Genomic DNA, 18,582 nt, shown 5'->3' on the forward strand with positions numbered 1-18,582 from the left:
AAAATTGATAAATTAATGGATATCAAAATGAAGACATTCTGTTCATCGAAAACACTATAAAGATAGTTTGAAAAAGGTAAAATTAGATAAAATATTTGAAGGCTTATAATTAACAAATAAATTGTATCTAGAGGATATAATAGCCTCTTACAAATTAATAAGGAAAAAACAACCCAGTTAAAAATTGGGTTAAATATTTGGACAGTGACTTTTTGAAGAAAAAATGCAAATGACCAACAAGCATATGAAAGATGCTGTCTCATTATTAATTAGAAAAATGCAAATTAAAACCCCAAGGTGCTACTCTTGTGTACCCACTAGATGGACAAAAATGGAAAATCTGCCAATAACATATTGAATGAGAATGTGGTGCAATGGGAACTTTCATATACTATTGATGGGAATGTAAATTTGAATAACCACTTTGGAAAACCATTTTGCATTACTTAGTCAAGTTGCCTACAGTTCTCCAAAGTTCAGCACCAGTAAATGGAGAGTATGGATTTCTGTTGTCTGGATTGGAAATTTATGGAGACCCTTTTATTACATGATTATTGCTTGGGTGGGCAGTGTGTGCAGTCAGGATAAGAAGGCCCTCGGAGCACTGAGAACCAGTCAATGAAAGGAAAGACCTTCTAGAACCCGAAGTTAGCAGCAAAGTAGGAAGTTAAAAATTCAGTTCGCCAAGCTCATTGCAGGTTGTCACCTGCAGACCGGATGATTCCTTAGCCCCCAACGAGTGCTGGGTCTGCTGGTTATACTTCCTTTGGAATCTTGATCCTCTTTTCTCCAAGCCTCTGGGCCATATGCATTCCAAAAAAACAGCCTTTTGCATTATTAAATGTTTAACATCTCCAAGTGAAAAACAAAGTAGGAATATTTGCATTATATTTGCATAACTGCAGGAAAGACAACAGCAAATCTATTTGGTTCCACCTCAGAGATAAACTGAGATCAGAGGCTTCTCACCTCTTGTGCTCACATTCTGGGTGGGCTATCATCTTCCTGCTTGGACTTTTGGGACAGGTCTGGCTATTTCCCTCTCAGTCTGCAGAGTCTCATCTCTACACACAGCCAGAGGGGTCCTTTTAAAACAAGTCCAGATCATGTCACCACCCGGCTCAAAATCCCCCAATGGCTTTCCTTATTACTTAGTACAATCTAAGCCTTGACATTCCATTGTCAGATCTAGAAATTTCACTTTGGGGTATATACCCAAAAGAATTGAAAGCAGAGAATCAAACAAATACTTGTTTGTACTTCTAACTTTATAGCAGTATTGTTCACAGTAGCAAAAAAGTGGAAGCAACCAAGTATCCATCAATGAATGAACGGATAAACATTATGTATTATACACATACAAAATACAATGTTATTCAGCATTAAAAAGGAAGGAAATTCTGACATATGTTACAGCATGGATGAACTTTAAAGACACTATGCTAAGTGAAATAGAAAAAAAATACCATTCTCTAGCCGGAAAAGAAAGAAAATCCTCCTCACCAAGTACCCAGTACACAAACCTCTGTCAAAATCTTCCAAGAGGCAAACTGTTTGAAGAAAATATTTTGTTAACATGTGGCTAATATGATTGTGAATAAGATTCCCAATGTTCAGGAAACCTACCTAAAACTTGGAAATCACGCAGAAAGCTACTTGCACACATTTTTAATGTCCAACAAGCCTACTGGAGTGTCCTCAGGCAGATGTTCGGTAATTAGAAGTTTGCCTTGCCCCATAGATAGCTCATAAAAAATTATTTCTCATGAGATTTCATTCCACTTTTACTTTAAAAAAATTGTCTGTTCTGTTTGAATTTTCTCCAATAAGCATGTGAAGTTTTTACAATCAGGATAGCTCTTTCCGTTAAGAAGAAATAAGAAGAAGAAAAAAGAGAGGAGGTAGAGGAGGAAGAGGGAAAAACGCACATGGACAAGTCCCCAAATTTAAATTCTTTAAGGGAGAGGTAACAGCTTCTAAGGAGCCCGAGTCCACAGGGTCTCAGTTGCCTTGAGGTGGAGACAATCCACATGCCAAAGAGCACATCTTGGGGAGGCCTGTTCTGAACCCCTTCACCAGTTCCTGCAGTGTAGGTGTGTTACGGATACCAGGACCGGAAAGAACCCAAGCGGCACTCAGAGAGTTAGGAGAGTCAGCTTTATTATGCCGGCGGGCTCAACGGGATCCTTCGCAAAACACTGAGCCCCTAGCAAGGTTTTGAGCAGGTTTTTATGGGTTGGGGACTTCCTTGAGTTGGGCAAGGGGTAGGTGTCATCTGGTGATTGGCTCGGGGTGTGGCTTGGAGGGGGTTATGCGGAAGTGGGCTGGGGCGTAGTCTGGGGACCTCTCTCTTTGCTCGGGCCACCATCTTAGGTCAGTTCCACGTGTCAGGGAACCATTTTAGGTCAGTTTCTCCATCAGATGTTGAGGGTGAAGCTGGTAGGAACCAACGTGTCCTAGTAGCGCTTTTTCTCCTGGCACACCCTCTATTAGTGGCTGTCCCCACTATTTCCTTTTTCCTTCTCCTCCACTTCCCTCTACCTCTCACTTCACCTCTATATCCTGTGGAGTGTTGCTGACTCTTCCTTTGTTCTCAAGATAAAAGCTCCTTTGACGTCTTTTCTTTCTTAATAGCTCTCAGGAAGAGCCTAAATCTTCAGCCACGGAAAATTGATTTTCTTTTCCTCAAGGGCAGGGAAGTCTCCACCAATTTGCTTAATCCATCCAAAAGGAGAGAGAAGTTATTGTTTTCTTTTTTTTCTTCCCTGGAGAACAGTCCTTTCTTCTTCTTCCTTCCTCCCCAGTGGGATGAATGGTTCTATTAAAGAAAACAAGAAAGCAAAGCAAACATTTTTCATACTTAAAAAAACAAACCAATGACATAATCACAATTGTGATCTTGAAAACTCAAATGGAAGGGAACATAATGAAAGAATTTTGGATGACTTTTTAAGTCATGTTAAAAATAGGAATTTATAGGGGGGTCATTCTGTTGGTGTGTTTCCAATGTTAACATAGCATCAGATGAGGATGGGTCCCAACTTCTTCTCCAGAGTTCCAGTCCCACATATTCAGCCTCTTATGGAACAATTTCACTTGTATTGTTTATGAGTAAAATGCTGAAATTTTTTTTAGAGAAGGGAAGCAGCTGCTACCACACTCTCCCTTCCTTGGGGAAAAGAGATAAGCTCCTCAGAGGCCTTATCTTTGGATTTTGTAATGTAAGATCAGAACCTTCTGATGTTTGGAACTCTAAGCCCCTACCTTCAAAGAAACCAATTCCGGAATCTCTCAGAAGGCAGAGGAGACAATCACAGGCACTCCCATTTATCTCCTAAGGAGATGAAGAACATTTTTCATTGTTCTTTCTTCTACTTTACTGTAGAAAATTGTGTGAAAGTTTGACCAGACTTTGTAGTCACTCTCATGTTACCTTACATCTGTGTAAATCTTCTCAGGCTTACTCAGTAATCAATTGTTTCCCTCTTCTCTATTGGTGACTATTCAAGTCACCAATGGGGCCCAAGACGCCATCATCCCTCATGTTAAGTCCCACGTCAGCAAACCAAAACTGTAACGAAGTTTCCATGCTCAGCCCTCCCAGAAAAGGAAGGATCAAGTCAACCTATAGTGCTTGCCTGCTCAGCACAAGTTATCTGACCTGGCATTGAGACTTCCCTCTGCTCCATATAAGGAAAGAAACCCTGCTTTAATCAATCAGCAAATGCCATGTGTAACTTCCTTGTTCTTGCTCACTTCAGTGTTCCAGTTCCTCAAAGTTCAGCACCAGTAAATAAAAGACTATGGTGTCCTGTTGTCTGGACTGGGATGTTATGGAGACCCTTCTAGCACATGATTATTGCTTAGACGGGCAATGAGTGTAGTCAGGCTAAGAAGGCCCTTTGAGCACTGAGAACCAGTCAGTGAAAGGTAGGGCCACCTCAGGGTTTTTATAGTTTCCTGTTGGTCCCTCAGACAGAAATGTCTCTAAACTAGAGAAGGGCAGTTCTTCAGGCTGTGTCAGCTTGATACCAATGCCCTTTAGGGATCTCACCTTTAGGTGTAATTCTGGGATTCCCATCTTATGATCTGCTATTTTGTCTACTATCTATTTTGAGATAAATCAGTGCAATGAGCTTCTCCCCGCCACCCCATTTTTAAAATTGTGGTAAATATGTACCGTGTTTCCCCAAAAATAAGACCTAGCTGGACCATCAGCTCTAATGCGTCTTTTGGAGCAAAAATTAATATAATACCGGGTCTTATATTATATAAGACCCGGTATTATATTATTATATTATATTATATTATTCTATTTTATATTATATTATTTTATATCTTATATTACATAAGACCCGGTCTTATAGTAAAATAAGACCGGGTCTTATTAATTTTTGCTCCAAAAGACGCATTAGAGCTGATGGTCTGGCTAGGTCTTATTTTCGGGGAAACACAGTATATAACATAAAATTAACCTTTAACAATTTTAAGTGTACAATTCATTAGCATTAGTTATATTCACAATGTTGTGCAACCATCAGCACTACCTATTTCTAAAACGTTTTCATAACCCCAAATAGAAAGTCTGTACCCATTAAGCCATAACTCCCCAATCCTTCCCACCCCCATCCCTGGTCACCTCTAACATACTTTCTATCTCTATGAAGTTGCCTATTCCAGCGATTTCATGCAAATGGAATCATACAGTACTTGTCCTTTGCTGTCTGGCTTATTTCACTCAGCATAATATTTTCAAGGTGGCAATGAGCCTTTTCATTTTCATTTTTACATTTTTTAAAATATGGAAGAAAATGTTTGGTCTACTACTCATTTAGAAATAAATCATTGCAATGATGTTTTCTATTTTCATTTTTGCTTGGAATGTCTTTTAGAACAGGGAATACATGCTTAACAACCCTATTCGTGTTTACTCCTTCCTTTAGAGAAACTTCAGTTGGTTTGGGCTCATCCCCATACATTTTTGGTATTTGTTTTTCTACAGGGGCCCTAGCCTGTCTCCCATCCCCACTCCACAATTTTCCTCTGCTCCTGTGGATGTTTGTTTACACTAACCAGAGTAACAAGCGTTGGCAGCCCTGGATCCTGGGGAACAGAGGACATTACTCATTAGGTGTCCCGTTTCCTCTCCCCAAGTCTGGGAAGGGAATATCTTGAAGATGAGGCTGAGGCTGAGAGAAAATTTTGGATTGCCTGCTGTTCCTTGTCTTCTAGTTTCATTTCATGCTCAGTCGTAAGTTTTTTTTTTTTTATTCAATGGTCAAGGCCAAGATGGTGACCATCCCTTCAGGTTCTTCTGTTGCTTTTGAGTATTATCAATTTTCATAAGCTTGGCCACGACTGGCTAGCACAGCAATGATTAAGGTTGTTCCCCGGCTCCTTCTCCTTCCTTCTCAGCTGGGTTGTGTGGCCTCTGCTCTAACTCTTTATCTCTTTGGGCTGCATCAGTGAAATAATAGTGGTGATACTCTGTACAGGAGGAAAAATAATTTGCCCTCTATCTTTCATTGTTCTTGGCTGTAAAAGAGAGATTAAAAGAGAAAAAATAGAAGTTTATGAACAAGCCTACCTCATGTACACATAGTTGATACCCAGGAAAACTAAAAAAACTCTCTGAGATGGCCCCAAGCCACCACCTTAAATACCATCTTCAGCTAAAGACAAAATGAAGGTGTTGGGGGGAGGGGAAGGAAGACAGTTATGGCAGCTTATGAGGAAAAACACAGTAAAGAAGGGTCAGGTTTGTTATGCAGATTTTCTTCTCTATTGAAAAGATTCTCTTGTGATTTAGAGTCGATGTTCTCTTTCTGCAGAGACGGAGAACTTTACAGATGGAGATTTCCTTTAAAAAATGTACACTTCCCTTACAAAGGGTAAATTCTACTCTGTTTTTAGAGCTTTCTCCCATGTCTTTTTCTCAAAATAGTTGTTATGCCAAAGAAGCGTATTTTGGGGCAGCATATTCTGCTACTTCTTAAAAAACAAAATTCAACCAAGTAAACTTGAAGATCTAATTGGTTTTAATTAAGTGATTGATGAATTGGGCATCATCCAATCTAGCAACTAAAAGGGCTGCTCTGACGGGTTGTACAAAATGGAAAGTTTGTATAGGGAGAAGGGTGGGGCAAGGGAGCTACTAGTAAAACAAAAGAAAGGATTATTTTGGGGTTGGGATCTTTTTTCGGAGGTGGTTTATCGGTGCAGTTTTATCCTCTTCTTTCTATGGGGGATGGAGAGGGCCCTTGTGACTGGATTAAATTAGTGGTGCTTGACCAGAAAATTCCAGCCTGGGATGTTAAGATTACATTTCTGGGAGAGGTTGAAACTGTGATTAGATCAGGTATTAAATCTAGGTTTGGTATCATGGGCTCTTCACACAAATGATACTATCTTGGGCCCATGGTTTTTCTTTAACATATCCTTCAATACCCATTTATTTTATCCTCAAAATAACCTCGCAAAGACGGTAGGGAGCAGTTTATTTTTCTCCCTCTACAAATGAAGAGACTTAAGATACAGAGAATTTAGGTTATCAGCACAAATTCATGCAGCTCATAAGTGGCAGAGTATCAACTGTGGCCATGATTTGTGATTGGTTTCTAGGCCTCTAGGCTCAGTCTCAGCCAGACAAAGCAAGCACTCAATAAATATTTGTTGAATGAATGTACAAACGATGTGTTTGCTCTTGTCTGATTGGCCATTCTGCTGGCAGGCTCTGCAAAAAGCCAGCTGTTGCTTAGAGTAAGGAGAACTTTCCCACCCCTACTTACTTCTAGGTATCTCAGTAATGCTGACTGTTATCTGGACAAACTTTTTGATGGCTGGTTTACCTTATCCAAGTAGCACAAGATCCTTAATTTATAAAAATTCTCAGAAAATTGTTATAGGAAAATAATAGGTAAGCAAGTAGAGGACTTGATTCACTATTCATTCACAAAACACTTATATTTAAGAACGTTTACCGAACACATTAGAATGGGAAGGAGGAAGGGGTATGGGAGTTGCATTTGAGCCTAAAGGAGAAAATATTTTTTTAAATAGAAGAAAACTATTCATGGATCCATGGTGATAATGAACTATGAACTGAAGAAAATGATTTTTTTAATTTTATATATTTCTTTTACTCCTCTCCTCCACTCAGTAATGGAGGAAACAAGCAAACAAAAAACGCCCTAAGCCCACCCAAAGAGATGTAATTTTAAATTTCACTTTTATTTTGTAAACAGCATCCTTTTGGAGACGTGCAGTCTCCAAAGAGATAGAATCCTTTACCAAACTGCAGTCTTAAAATGCAAACCACTTGTGCCAGTTGCTGGCAGAACTTTTCTGCCTCCTGGGGAGTTGCTCTCAATTGTATTGACTTTCTGTGACCTTCCTTTATCATGCAAACCAAGGCAGTCATATTGACTGTGCTGGGTCCTCCCCAGTCTCCAGCAGATGGTCATTACTCCTAGCTCGTGAGTGGCGGGATTATTGTTGGGCCCTGGCTCTCCCTATCACTCCGTAAACCAGTAAACAGGTTCAAGGTTCCAAGATTAGACAAACATTTGCAAAATCTGGTGTTTTGTCATTCTCTTTGGAATGGATTCCTATTTTGAAAGCTTTCAATGTTTCCAACTCTCAGGTGAGGACTGATCCAAAATATTATGTAGGAGTTGATTTAAAATCTTGAATCATTTACACGTATCAACAAAAACAAAATGCTATTTCAATGCTGGTGTAAACCAAAGTTTCCAAAGAGGTGCAGAAAAGGAGAGACATTATTCAGGTGAAACAGTTTGCAAACCATGGAGGCGCACCCCCTGGTGAAAACCAAAAGTAAAATTGTGCTTCCCCCCACCCCTCCACCCCAGGCAAAGGGGATGCTGTGTTTCAAACAGAGTTCCTGTCCAGGTTCTCAATTATTTATTTCTGTTTTATATAAATGATTACCTAAATTTGTACAGTTCTGATTGGTCTGATTGCTCAGTCCTGATTGGTCGTATATGTATTCTGATTGGTTGTTATGGAGCAGTTCTGATTGGATGGGGCAAGTCTCTGTCCATTGGCTTCAGTGGTTGATTGCAACAAGCGCAGCATAGCATGGGAAAGTCAAGACTTCGGTCTGAGGTATTTTACTGTACTCAGAGTACATGGAGAGCCTCTGTTAACAAATGGCAGCTCGACTCTTATTACTTATAAAATTTGGGCCCTCCATTGACCATGGGGAGTCCATCTCAGCAGATAAATTCTCTCTTGGGGTTCACATCAAATGAATCTCCCTTCTTGGGTTTCGCATTAGTCATGAAAGAAAATAGAAATCAAACTTGGTAATAAAGATATCTTTTTCTTGAAAACTTTTCCAATGGACACCTTCAGTTTACACTCAGATGGTTGTATCCATTACATATTTTTCCTTGAGCCATGCCCCTAAATCCATAGGACGCCTGCTTTGTTTACCATAAGCAAGCCTAACCAACCAGGTCATTCTGTTAAAAGCATTCCATAGATAAGGACTCCTCTGCTTAGCTCTGTGATAGGAGATATTCATTAACATTTCGACTGGGAGATTAGTCCTAAACATCTGCCTTACTTCTGCCCCCACTCTCTTTTCCTCCAAGAAGAGGAGAGAAGAGACTGCAGGCTTGCTGCTTAACCCTTTCCTTCCTATAGACATCCCAAATGTATTCACATATTCTCCACTGTCTATTAATTCCCACCCCCACCCCCACCGTGTCCTTCATTGAATAGAAATTCTCAATCTGGATGTCATTTTGTACATCCATAGTGTTGCAGACAAAACGGCAAGGACCGAGAAACTCAAGTGGCACACAGAGATCAGGGAGAACACAGCTGTATTACGCCGGCGGGTTCAGTGGGATCCTTCCCAAAAGACTGAGCCCCTAGCAAGGTTTTGAGCAGGTTTTTACGGGTTGGGGACTTCCTTGAGTTGGGGAAGGGGTCGGTGTCATCTGGTGATAGGCTCGGGGTGTGGCTTGGAGGGGGTTATGCAGAAGTGGGCCGGGGTGTAGGCTGGGGACTTCTCTCTCCGCTGGGGCCACCATTTTAGCTCAGTTCCACGTGGCAGGGAACCGTTTTAAGGTCAGTTACCCCGTCAATAGTTTGCTTTATGGCATTGTGTTTATGAAATCTCCCCCCACCTCAGGTCACAAAGATATTCTCCTTTATGTTCTTCTATCAATGTGGTTGGGTAATGTTTTCTAAATCTTCATTTTAGAGTTGAAGCAGCCCTCTGAAGCTCCTAGCTTTACGCACACAGCCCCGGGCCAGGAGTCTGTGCACAGGACACGGACTGCACGCGCCTTCCTGAGTAGGTGTCATCGCTCTAGCCCTCGGAGTTCAAGCCTCCATCCAGCTCCAAGTACTTTGTCAGCCATTTTGGCTTCAGCCTCCTCACACTGATTAGACTTTAAGTTCACTCCCTTTTTGGCTTCATGCGGTTTTGTTTTTAGCTTGGTTGTGTTTTTGTTTTTAGCTTGGTTGTGTTTTTCCGTTTCCCCCATTTTTTTTTTTTTTAAGTAAAAATTTTGCAGCATTTCTGAGACAGGATAGCTAGCACGTTGTTAGGTAAACAGGGAAGTCCCCGGTAGAATAAACAAAGGCAGCCATATCTTGGAACTCGAGGTTCTGAAATGACTCATTTGCTCCAGGGCAACAATGTAATTGCGCTCTGGGAATAAATGAGTTATTTCGTAAATCCCTTCAGGCTGGACAAACAGAGAAAATCTGATAGACAGAAATGGGTTATTTCGTAAATCCCTTCAGGCTGGACAAACAGAAAATCTGATAGACAGAACCCATCTGAAGGTGCCAGCTCCCTTCCCCAAACATACAAAAAAAGGTATAAAGTAAGAGCCTTTTGCCTTAGCCAGTGGGCATCCCAGTTTTGGGTACACCCTCTCGCAAGAGAGCTGTACTTTCACTTTAATAAAAATATTTGCTCCTCTACCTCTACTTCCAAGTCCATGTTCTTATCCTTTGCGTATGTGAGACCAAGATCTCCGGGCACTAGTCACCAGAATCCTGTATCATTTGGGGGACCCAGATCCCTGTATCATTTCTATACATGCAACCTTGGTGGCAGGGAACCTTTTCACATAAACTTTGCCCTTTATGTTCGCTAAGCAGTTATAATTCTTTTCTCTTGTAACATTGTTATGGATACCAGGACTGGAAAGAACCCAAGCGGCACTCAGGGAGTTAGGAGAGTCAGCTTTATTATGCAGGCGGGCTCAGCGGGATCCTTCCCAAAAGACTGAGCCCCTAGCAAGGTTTTGAGCAGGTTTTTATGGGTTGGGGACTTCCTTGAGTTGGGGAAGTGGTAGGTGTCATCTGGTGATTAGTTCGGGGAGTAGCTTGGAGGGGGTTATGCGGAAGTGGGCTGGGGCTTAGGCTGGGGAATTCTCTCTCCGCTCAGACCACTATTTTAGCTCAATTCCACATGGCAAGGAACCATTTTAAGGTTAGTTGCTCCATCAACATCATAGAGAAAGCAGTACCTTGGAGGGTAAGACACCTTTGGGGGAAATAGAAATATCGTAAGATGAATTTTGTTAAGTTGTTGTCTAAAGTGACATGTGATAGGAATTTTCCTCAGTGGATCCCCTGCCCCCTATTTTCAGTAAAATTTTCTTTTTCATCAATGCCTTTCATCAATAGCGTGAACTTGGATATGGGAAAAGACAGTTCTGCTCGTAGAATCCACTCAGGTTACAGTTTAAAGCTCAAATTCCACTTCTCTTAGTGGCTGTGTGACCTTGGACAAATTATATAATTTCTCAGAGTCTCACTTTCCTTATCTCTGCAATCAGGTTAATAATATGCTCCTCCCAAGATTATTGTTTTAAATGAGTAAGGTCATGTATGTGCCTTTTTTTCCCTTCCCGTTTGTGGAAAAGCAAAATAGTCAGATGGAAAGATTTCAAGGAGGGTATGGACCTGTTATAACTCACACTGTAATACTAGGTAGGTCACTCACTTCAACTTACCTAGGTTTCACCAAATATGAAACAATCTCTAAGATCTCTTCCAAATCGAAGAGTATATGATTTAGGTTTTCCAATTGTATTTGAGATAAAAGCCTGGCAAGACTCCTGTGCAGTTCACTTTTTCCGCAAATATTTATTTATACTTAGAAATTTACTAAATAAGAGAAATGATTTGATGTATGAGTTAAATATTTCACAAGGTAGCGTAAGGTATTTCTTAGATTCTCTGCTTTATCCCTTTATACAGTCATGTTGTAACCAATTGCAAGAGGTACCAGTAAGTCAAGTAATTTTTTCCTAACATTATTAGTTGAAGTGGTAAATACAATGGAAGGAAAAAGGACAGCCAGGACAGGGGGATCAGAAATACTGGACAGATCTTGGGAATGAGGGGGGGGAGGGGGGGGGCAATGACTAAAAGCTGCTTTTACATTGTTTAGAAGTTTGTTTAAACATTCATTCCTTAAAAAACAACACTGAGACTCATTTAAGTTTCAATTTGCCTAATTTGATGATCATGTGATAGCTCTAGTTACCGTTAGAAACCATTTTTTTTCTTCTAGCTCAAAATAACAAAGAACCGAGTGAGACAGAGCTGATAAGGGCTCTCTCTGGGTGTATTTTTACTGTTTTACAAGTAATCAATCTTCAACGCGATTGTTTTTCTTACACGTAATCTAAATTGATCCATGGTGATTGGAAAATAACAGTCTACTCTTAAATAACTGTGAACAGGAAGCTCAAAACTAGCTCCTGTTGGAAACAGTTGCAGAATGTTCAGGAAATAGGCACATGCACACATACAAAGAGGCCTCTCTCGGTCATGGAGGAGCTGCTAAACTGCATTGCTGCAGAAGCCCATCGATCACGTTTATTACACTGCAGACAGCAGCAATTTTAAGTGAGGTTGGGCTTCCCGCATGAATTCCAATAATTCAAGTTGTGATTCCTAAATGGTGTGTCAGACTAATTCAATATTACTTTTAGGCAAAAAAAAAAGAGAAAAAAAAAAAGGTTGAAATTATTAGTCCCATATTATGAGTAAAAGAACCTGATTTTCTTACCTTAATCATTAATAAAGATATTACAAACCATTTAAGGATTCTTAAAATCATGAGAAAAATCATGCAAGCCCTATGCACTGCATCACGGTTGTGTAAATGGTCGATTTTTATTTACTTTTTTACGTAGAAGTAGATTTACTTTGAAGTATACTTTGAACTTTGGAAAACAAGTATTTTTTTGAGGTTTTTATTTTTATTTTCTCCCCCAAATGGAAATGCTTTTATTGATTATAAAAGTAATTCATGGCCATGGAAAAGAAAAGACTACAAGGCATATAAAGTGACATTTCCCGCCCGATAACACCTTTTGGGGATGTAATTTAAAAAAATAAAAGGTGGATATTTTCCAGATTTTTAATATAGAACTTTTCATCCATCTATCCATCCATCCAGGCCATCTTTCCATGTTAAAAAGTAGAGAGCTAGGGTGGAGTTTCCTGTTGCTATGGAGCAGAAGACTCACAAATGTCACATAATCAGCCCACTGTTCAAGCTCCCTCATGAGCAAAAGAAGGCCGTTCTGCTGTAGGGTAGACAGGGCTGTGTGCTGGGAGTTCGGGTCTTCATGTCCTCATTTCAGTGTGGTTTCTAACTAGTGTGAGATTTTGGGCAAAGCATGCAATCTCATTTATAAAATGTATGTTCTTTGCATGGTAGTACACCTTGAATTAGATTCTGCTTTATAACTGTGTTTTGAGAAAGGGATCGTTCAGTTTTGATGAAAGGTGATTTTTATTTACAGGACCGTCCAATTGATGGATGCTCTGAAGTACTCTGACAATATATCTTTTAAAACCAACACACCTTTATGACTACGGAGCTAGCCTTCTTTAGGCTAAACTTGAACACTTGACGTTTTTGAGGAATAGAGGTGAAACAGATTTCTCCATTGGTTCTGAGAGAAAGCTCCAAAAAAATTGATCATGTCTTGTAATTGAGAAAATGATTCTAGCATTAGGATCAGTAACACAGACAAGGGTTTGGGGGTGGTTGCCTATGCATGCTGAATTTCAAAGATGTGGTTCTCAGGAATACAAGGGATGTTGTATAGAGCTGAATGAAACTTCCACAGCCTGAAAGCCCATCTTTGGGAAACAAATATCTGGTTGCCATGGTGATACTCAAGGTGGATGAAGGATGGATTAATGAAAATACAGTAAATCTTTTTGTGAGCGTCCTAAGAAATCTAGTGTGATGTGAACCCTCTGGTCTGTCTCCTCTTATTCTTCCCTCCATCTCACAGGAAAGCAACCATGGATGTACAATGACACACATTTATTGTATTGAATCCTATACCCACACGAGTGAATGCACCCTCTCTTGCCTGAAAGGCATTGTCATACACGCAGAAAGTCTCCTCAAGCATTTATTTTTAAAAATAATTTATGACATTTAAGAGAAACAATTATCCTACTCTCTCTGTGACAAAAGAAAAGAGAATGGTTGGAAACAGCCTCTGAAAATTGTGATTATTTATTAACTTAGCTATATTCTCCGGGGAATAAAGAATATGCAATGATTTGTACTGAGATAGAAGCTGCATTCTGCCTGAATCTAAATACACAACTAATCTGATCATTTGAACTGTGCAACTTAGTAAAACAAAAAAGTCATCTCAGTCCCAGTATCAGTTAAATAAATAAATGAATGAATCTAAATGAATTATTAAGTTGAATAAATTAAGTGACTAAATAAATTAAATGGCTATTCCCTTCTTTCCCAACAAACTGACGGGTCAAATTAATCCAAATAGTTAATCCAGTTGTGGGAGACATTTCCAGAAGCCTCCAGTAAATCATTCTTGGGCAGCCAATTCGATATTAACCCCTGGTCTTGAATATCCACTGCATCAAGTAGATTGGATAAGCCAGCACACAGAATCAAGCCCGTGTAAGTAGGTTTTGGACACCCTCCAAGAACAGAAAATGGTTCGCAGTGAGGACGTCAGTTACTGCAGGCAGATCCTACTGGAGTCCGGAGGCACCCAGTCGCGGGTACAGGCAGGGAGGTTTTCCACATTGGCACACCAGGTCTGAGACTTCATGTGTTGTCATAGACTGAAGGGAACACAGGGTGCAAATTCCAAAGGAATTCAGCATAGAGTGAAACAATGGTTTGCAACTGGGCTGATTTTGTGAAACCTGGAAGGCAGTGCTGGCATCGAGTGAGTAGAAGCTAAGACTGGCACTGAATATCCTGCAATGCACAGGGCAGCCTCCTGCAAAAAAAAAAAAAAAAAAAAGAGAAAGAAAAGAAAAAGTGTCAGTAGTGCGGAGGTTGAGAAATGCCGGAGTAGATGAAATAGTTAATAGAGTCTAAGCAGTACCTTGTATTGAGCACGAATTCATGGATTTACATGAGCAGAACAAATGTGCTGTAACTTCTGAGCTGAGCAGTAAAGAATCAGCTCTGGACTTGGAAGTTGAACTGGATCTCAATCCGAGACTTGCTATTTACTATTACCTACAATACAGCAGCCTCCTTGAGGCTCTGTTATTTTTTATTTATTTATTTATTTTTTTGAGGCTCTGTTATTTAATGTGTTAAATGGTGATAATAATATGCACCTACCTGATAGGGAAGATTGAGTGAGATAACAGATGTGAAAACACGGAACAGTCAGTGTTCAGCAAGTAATGACAGGAAACAAGCAAGCCAGTTTATCTTAACCTTTATGATTTTTTTTTGAGGCAAGGCTGGTCCGCTTTGTTTTACCAATGGTGACCATAAAAAAGATTTAAAAAATTGACTTGAAGTTCATTATTCATTTTGGATCTTAACGTATTTTAGGGGAGGAAAGATTTTTCTTCCACCCTTTTAGGTTCCCTGGCTGGGTCTGAAAATTAAACTGACATAAAACCGATTAAGAGGAGAAACACATACATATTTTATTGAATTGTTACATGTACATGGGAGCCTGCACCAGAGAACGAAGACCCAAAGAAGTGACCAGAATAGGAAGCTTTTATACCTTTTAGACAGAGGAACCAATACATTTGTGAAGAATTGACAAGGCAGAGAGGTTTGGGCGAGGAGTAGTCAATGGTGAAGAAGTAACTAGGAAGATAAAGATTAGTTTAACAGGGTTTATTTATATTGATTTCTCAGCTCCAAATCCTCTGTCTCTGGTGCTAAGAATGTCTACCTTCCTCCAGGTACAGGGAGGGCACCTTTCATGTGAAAGATTTAGGACCTCTTTCTGGGAGGACAGGTGGGGAAGTCAAAGTGACCTTCCTGCTTCTGCTATTTTCTCAGACTCCATCGGTTTAAGACAGTCAGTAGGCCAAGGTGCCATATTTTGGGGTATTGTGTCTTGAACCCCATCAGTATGAATGTCTTTCTTTTGCTTAGAGTTGCTGGGTGTGAGGTGGCAACACAGCAGAAGGCTATATTTCTTTGCATTAACAAAAAGAAGAGATAGGGAAATTGTTAGGGAAAGCCAGTGGGGAGGACTGTAGCAGGGAAGCTGGAGACGAAGTGTGGGGTGCAGGTGTCTAATGGGATTTCAAAAATGAAGCTTCGCTCTGAGCTGGGCAGTGTGATCCTCTCTTCCACTGAGAGGAAACAGAGTTTGCTGCTCCAACTTTGCCTTTTAGGATATTGAATATTTTAGATGGTTATTTTTTTTTTTTTAAGGTTTTATTGGGGGAAGGGAACAGGACTTTATTGGGGAAGAGTATATACTTCTAGGACTTTTTTTCCAAGTCAAGTTGTTGTCCTTTCAGTCTTAGTTGTGGAGGGCGCAGCTCAGCTCCAAGTCCAGTTGCCATTTCTAGTTGCAGGTGGCACTGCCCACCATCCCTTGCGGGACTCGAGGAATCGAACAGGCAGCCTTGTGGTTGAGAGCCCACTGGCCCATGTGGGGATTGAACCGGCAGCCTTTGGTGTTAGGAGCACGGAGCTCCAACCGCCTGAGCCACCGGGCCAGTCCCTAGATGGTTATTTTTAAGAAAGGAAAAGACTCAGGAAGAAACTTTTTTCTTCCCCCTACCTACCTAAAGGAATTTAGATGGAGGACGTGCTCTAGGAAGGGAGCTGTCATCATACATAACTACAGTTTAATATAAAATAAATGTTTGCTGGGCCATCTTTAACAAGGGACACAGAGGAGACTTTGATCAAAGGGGCCCCTTTGATCAAAGTCTCCTCTGTGTCCCTTGTTAAAGATGGCCCAGCAAACATTTATTTATCAAAAACTTGCTTTTCCATCTCTATGGGAATTGCTTTTTTCCCCGTTGGAGTACCCCCTCATTCTCAACCTCCTTCTTCTCCTTAGAGAAGCCTGACTACCTAATGGAACCCCTGTATGCACATACGTAATACATTTGGTAACTTTCTCTGGTTAATACCTTATGTCAATTGGGCTATTAGAGCAACCAGGAGAACTTAGAAAGGTAGAGGGAAACTTTTTTTGCCTCCCCTACACCATCTTTGCAAAATCTTTGGTTAAAGTCCTCTGTGATTTGTGGATTTGAATTTATTTTGTTTTCATACAACCAAGTGTGAATCCTGCTCCCATGTGAATATGCAAAGCTGCCACTAGTCCATGTTAAAAAAAAATTATCGCTAACGTGGAAATAAGTCAAAATGTGTTTAATATCATGCTAAGCTCTCTTTCTAATAAGCCCACCTAAGAATCATCTGACTCTGGGAACTTAGGCATGGTGGTACCAATCATTTGAATCCAGAGATTTTATAATTCTGAAGGCTGAATCTGGTGCAATGATTTTCTTTTTTGTCTGGTAGGAAAGATAAACCTGAAGGCTATGGTTTTATTACCTTGTAGGATTTTAAGCAGTGTGTACCTTTATCTAACTTAGCAATTTTATTTCAGCATGTTTCCCTCTCCCCCTATTTATTATAAAAATCCCAGTTTCCTAAATTCTTCTTTGAACTGTTTTTATCATCCTGCTGGTATGCTTATTAATAGGGTTAATAAGTCTTTGAAATGTGTCCATTATCTTTTTGTAGAAGAATTGTGTTTTTAACCTTTTGAGACTATGCTTTGGCAACTATATGCAACTTTTCTGTGAATTAGGAAAAACATGTCCCTTCCCTGAATAAATTAGTTTTCCTTTCCTCAAGTACAATTTTTAGAAGGCAGTATTTATTTCTTAATAATAAAAATTACAGCAAGCCTGAGGTCATTCTATATAAATTCTACAAATTAAATTGTTGAACACACAATAAAAGAAGTTCAAATTTTTAGTATTAACAAAAACTCTCAAATACTTAAGAAATCAGTAGGAATTAATAATTTGTTATAAAATAGTTATCCATCTTGCTTTCATAGAGACAAAATTCTTTATGACAGTTCCAATGCCTACTTGCTTTAGTGTCTTATTTTCTAAAGAAATGCAGTTTTCTTGTGACATTGTATACATTTAATAAATTTTACTTTTGTGAAGCTATAAAATTCTCCCTTGGCAATTGCTACTGCAAGGTTAAATTTATCCTGAGAGCCACAAAAAGTTATTGGAAATGTGTCCTGTAAATTATTGTTGCAAATATATTGCAGTACTTCAACTGGAGTATTATAAGTGTAGGTTTTAGAAAACAACTTAGGATTTTAGTTCCTTACCCACTAAATTCCCATCAGTATCATTTTCCTTACTTTGTTCACCAGGCAATTTCAACTGCTAGTGTTTCCATAGTTGCAACAGTTCATGTTCATTGGAATTCTTTAAATTAAATTTGCCATTTATAACACTGAAAGACCATTATATTCTTTCTGTATTTTAAAACTTTCATTTGAAGATGACATTATTGTATCTCAGTATAGAAAAAAGAAAATTGAATTTGAAATTTAGTTTCAGATCATAGATGGGATTCTCAGTTGAACTGAAACTTCTTACTCTTTTTTTGTTGTTGTTTTTTTGGTATTGCCACTAGATCAACATCAAGAGACTCTGCAATTTGTTTAGTATCTATCTATTTTTCATAAACATTATTGCTCTAATTGTTTTCAGGGAATGTATTAATTCCTTTGATGCTTTTATGTGCATGATGTACATTGAATTTTTGTTCCTGTATGATTTTGCATTTGACATCCATTTTATTGAAGCTGATATGCCAAGTTGGTGCTGAACAAATAAATGTAAAAATGATGATTTTTCAAAACTATACCTGTGACTTGTGTTACAGAAAATATAACAATTAACATCGCAATAGTGTCTAACAGAGCATTGCATTCTTTTAAATGTTTCCCGTGTCATGATAGCTTCAACTTGACTTTCTCATCATTTTTTTCCAAAATGGCTTCAAATTTCTCTTTCCTTAAGTTGTTTCCAGTAAACTACAACATTGATGCCAAAAGAGTTGTTGCATGTTTTCTATCAAGTTAAAAAGAATAGAAAGGATTATAGAATGTTTTATAATTATTTTCAGGGATTTGCTGCTGTGATTCCTTATATTTTCCATGTGTATTTGTGGTGGTGTCATACCCCAAGTCCTTCAGATTATTTTGTCTGGATTCAGTTTTTGTAGGCAATCTACTGAGAATTGATATTACC

General features: G+C 39.3%; 1 pseudogene across 1 annotated transcript in view; it reads left to right on the forward strand.

Annotated features, from left to right (window-relative positions):
• Positions 1–18,582, forward strand: part of LOC109457240 (large ribosomal subunit protein uL1 pseudogene) — a 38,607-nt pseudogene that overhangs the window by 18,340 nt on the left and 1,685 nt on the right. The window lies entirely within an intron of this gene.

This window comes from Rhinolophus sinicus, chromosome 8, assembly GCF_057876585.1.
Source record: "Rhinolophus sinicus isolate RSI-liver-muscle chromosome 8, RSI-T2T, whole genome shotgun sequence".
Classification (NCBI taxonomy): domain Eukaryota; kingdom Metazoa; phylum Chordata; class Mammalia; order Chiroptera; family Rhinolophidae; genus Rhinolophus; species Rhinolophus sinicus.